Consider the following 4,498-nt stretch of genomic DNA (forward strand, 5'->3'; position numbering starts at 1 on the left):
CCTTCATCTCACATACTTTCGGCATGTTGTTAGGAGAAACTATTCATTGGAGAGGAACATTATGATTGGGAAAGCGGAAGTTGGAGAGAGGAAGACTTTCAAGAAGATAGGCTGACTCAGCAACTGCAGCAATGGGCTTGAGTGTCAGGTTGTGAGGATTGCACATGATAGGCCAGGGTTCTGATCTGTTGTTCACAGGGTCATACTCAACTCGATGGCAGCTAACAACAATAACAACAGAGCACATTTAAAAATCTATGAGTGGGGTTGAACTGTTTCTAGGATTCCCAGGAGCTCTAGAATTCTCTACTGTACTAAGGAGAAGGCCTCAGTTAAGCACTTCTATCTTCCTTCCTTTTATTATGGAATGATTCCATACTTCTCTATTCTTATCCCTCAGTCCTTTGCTGGGCAAGTCAATCATCTAGACTCTTGATCCCATGTTTGCCTTTACTCCCTCCCACCAAGCGTCAGCTCCTTATTATCTTCAGGCTCATTCCAATATCCTTCAAGCAAATGCCTATCTCCTTAATCATGAAAAAGAAAATCTTCACTTAATTACATCTATCTATTCCTCTCTAGCTAATATTCTGTATTTTCTCACTGCACTTCTTGTCAATACTATGACTTTTTCCTTTCACATTCTTCAACATAAAACTTTTTACCAAGATCTTTTTTTTTTTCTTCTTCCCTAAGCTCAATGTTTTATGCCTCAGCCCTCAGGTCCAAGTTCTACTGAAACTCCTGCTTGTCTCCTCAGATCCCTTTGATTTTAGTTCTTTCTTATCTCCAATTCTGCTCTAAACAAGGCCCAGCCTGTCTTCAGTCTTTCTACCCTAATCAAAATGTCACATCTCCAAGTCCTGACCTTTAACTTCAGCTGGCATCACCACCTGGAACTACCTCTCACATAGGCTCCCTTTCTCAGCCTACTTGATAAAAACTGCCCAACACAAACCATCTAGCTCTCTCTATATCTGGAAAATCATCCACTTTGCTTCTTTGATAAAAATCTTTTAAGTTACCGATTCCAATGTGTCTCCCAGAAGTCTCTTCTTTTTTTGGTATTACTTTAAGCCACCATAGTTTATTCCCATCATCAATCATTGTCTGAAATCTATAACTTCTTTTCATTCCCTTTCCCACAACCTTTAGAGTTACTACAAATTCTCATTCTTTTATACTTATATCACTTGTAAGAATACCCTATCTTGTTTCTTTGGGAAAGATCTATGCCGTTTCCAATACTTTTTCCATACAACTTGAAATGGGCATCATTGTGAGAAAACAGTCCAAGAAAGAGAAGATCTCTAATAAGATGGATTAACACAGTGACTATAACAATGGTATCCAGAAATTGTGATGGTGCAGGATAGAGTCAAGTTCAGATTTGTTGTTCATAAGGTTGCTGTGAGTGGTAGCTGACCCAATGACACTTAACAAAAACTTCCTCCAAGAGATGCTCAAGCTCCTTTTCTATCACCAAAACAAGTCTTGTTTATGCTCCAGTGCTCCAGCAAGGCCAAATTTTTCTCCACGCCCTGTGTCTAGTCTTCTGTCTGCAAGGCTTGTCTTTCCTGATGACTGTTCATGTACCTTCTCATCCAAGGCTCTTTTGACCCTCACTTGATCTTTTTTAAGTTTTTTTGTTGTCTCCATCCAAACTTCAAGAATGACATCTGTGCTAAGAATGACCCCTGCAAAGACTTCTAGTAAATGTTTTGGGCAGTGGTTAGAAGTCTTCCTTGAGGGGGAGGTTCTTGGAATCTTCAAATACCACTCCAACATTTAACAATGAAGAACACTGTCATAGGTGGTGGTGGTGGTTGTTCTTAAGTGCCATTGAGTCATAGAGGACTAATAGTGATCCTATGAATGAAAGACCTGGACACTTGTATAACTTTTAATCATTTCTCTAAGTTCATAGAATTTCCAGAGGCAAGCTATTTTGGAAGTGGATGCCACTCCTGCTTCCCAGTCTTATAGGTTAGAAACACTTTATTCTCTTTTTATTCACTTTATGGAGAGGGAGCATTCTTCTCAGCATAAGTCAATCAGTATTAAATTTCATGTTCATAATGTTGGTACCAGCAGCCAGGAAATTAAGATGAATTGAATTGGGAAAGTCTGCTGTAAGAGACCTCTCCAAAGTACTGAAGAGCAATGATGTCAGTCTGGAGACTAAGGTGTGCCTGATTCAGGCCATGGTCTTTGCGATTACTTGCTATGCATCAGAGAGCTGGGCAATGATGAGGAATGAGAACTGATGCCTTTGAGCTGTGGTGTTGGAGAAGAGTACTGAATATACCATGTACTGCTAAGAACAAATACGTTCATCCTAGAGAGTGAACCAGGCTGCTCCTCGGAGAAAAGGATTCTGAAGTTTCATTTGACCTACTTTGGGCATGTTGCAAGGCAGACCAGTCTTTTCAGGGAGAAGTCATGCTTGGGAGGATGGAGGGACAGTGCAAGAGAGGAAGATCCTTGATGAAATGCATTGATTGAGTGACTGGAGTAATAGAGGTAGGTGTGTCAGAGACAATAAGATTGGTACAGGATAAAGGTTTAGGGTTACTGTACATAGGGACACTGTGTTGCAGGCGACTGGAGGGCACATAACCACAATAATGTCTTTATAAAGATAACAAAATGGTAATGCTTTCAAGTGCATTAAAATAACAGATACAATGCACTCCTCTACCTACAGCCTTCATGAATTCCTGAAGAGTCTTGCCTTTACTACAACTTAAAACAGAAAAGGCATTTTAGACCTTTAAATGGGCCAATATTAACCAGTTTCCATTGTGCAAATGGATTTTTAAACAGCCCTTGATCTAGAAATGCAGGTGTGGTCAAGTGCACACCCTGATAAGAAAGGACAGATAAAAGGCTAGAGTTCAAGTCTAGAAGTCAGCCAAGTCAGGAGTTCCTTGTGACAAACTCTAAAAAGAACAGTTTGAATATGCTCATCATTTATCTAGGAAATCTTAACAAAACAGGCTACATATGGTGAAAACAAAATCCAGCTGGATTAATGAAAACTAACAGTAGGGCGTTTATAAATTAGCTAATAAATATGTGGTGAGGTAACCCAGTCAGATAGCTAAACACAACAGCCCTGAGTCAAATCAAGCCACAGAAGTAGCTTCCATTTAAAAAACATTAGAGTATTTTAAAAAGTTTCATTCAAAAAGCATGGCTTCCTGAACATGATTTTTCTTAATAAAAACCTTGTTAAGCTTCCTCTGGTTAAGGATATCACAACACAGGGGAGATTGCTATTTTCTTTGATTCTAAACTACACCAGTTCTAGAACAAAACAAACACCAACCTAATTAATTCTATTTTTGGTCTAGTTTCCAAGGCAATTTTCACAAGAGACTATTTTCATCCCACTGTCTCTAGCTCTTTAATGCAACCTTAAGTAACTGAAAATGGTTACATTTTGTTTAATTCCTCACCTATATTCAACTCAGATTGATTCTATTCCATCCTTACCAAATAGAAAGAACTGGCATCCTAGTAATTCTAACATTTCTGTCATAAAACTACTACCTCAGCCTTTGGTTTCATGCGTATGTGTGGTATGTTCTCGAGCAGGGCTTTGTAACAAGTAGAACTCTCTCCAATCAAACTGCTAAAGAATCTTAAAGCTATAAACTAGAAAAGCAATCAGCAAGTTTTTATTCCAGAGGACACTAATTTGACCTTGTACGAACCACTTTATTTATGTAGTTCATATTGCAATACTTCCTTTCAAAAGGAAATGTTTCTGAAACCGTTTACGTGCTATGGGCTCAAATGAAGAGAAAATTTAAAAACAAGTCTTACAAAACAATATTTTTCTTGCCCAATTTACTAACCCCACAAGTTCCTATGGTAAAAAAAAAGAAATTCCATTTTTAGTAATTCTTTGGGTACTTTATTATCTTAAAAGCCTTAACCTGGTTTATTCTTTTCTAGATTTAAACAAAATAAAAAGATTGCATCTACGTATTACTAAACATGAAGCAATGATAATCTGTTAAGCAAAAAAGAAAGAGAAACCCTCACGATGCCAGGTTAAATAAAGTCTACCGGCAGACAGAAGAATTGCACTGTCTTTTTGTGGAATCAAAACCTGAAAGATTACAATTGTGTCACGTGTGGGGTACTTTCAAAATTCTATTATTCTGAAAAAGGGCAGAGGAAACGAAAGTGCTGATAGGGGCGCACAAGGAGCCGAGCCTCTGGCGTCAGGATCCAATGACAAGATAGAACCCAAGGTGCACGTCTTAAGTTTAGTCCTCACTACCTTGTTCGTCTACTCAGAAGAGGCGTGAGGTGAGGGCTCCTAAAAGCTGCAGCTCCTACAGTGGCAGATTCCATCCCTGTGTCGGCCCCAGACCCCCGGGAAGGGGGGTTGAGTAAGAAAGAGTAAAACTGCAATCAAAGTGAATGAACCAGCTCCTCCGGACAGTTGTATCTGTCATCCTTGGAAGCGCACCATCATGGGGGG

The 4,498-nt window shown here is 39.2% G+C and overlaps 1 protein-coding gene across 1 annotated transcript in view; it reads right to left on the minus strand.

Annotated features, from left to right (window-relative positions):
* CDS1 (CDP-diacylglycerol synthase (phosphatidate cytidylyltransferase) 1) overlaps positions 1-4,498 on the minus strand; it is a 101,340-nt gene that overhangs the window by 96,276 nt on the left and 566 nt on the right. The gene's annotated exons all lie outside the window — the stretch shown is intronic.

This window comes from Elephantulus edwardii, unplaced genomic scaffold (genome assembly GCF_000299155.1).
Source record: "Elephantulus edwardii isolate Elephantulus edwardi_28Jun2011 unplaced genomic scaffold, EleEdw1.0 scaffold00042, whole genome shotgun sequence".
In the NCBI taxonomy this organism is placed as follows: Eukaryota; Metazoa; Chordata; class Mammalia; order Macroscelidea; family Macroscelididae; genus Elephantulus; species Elephantulus edwardii.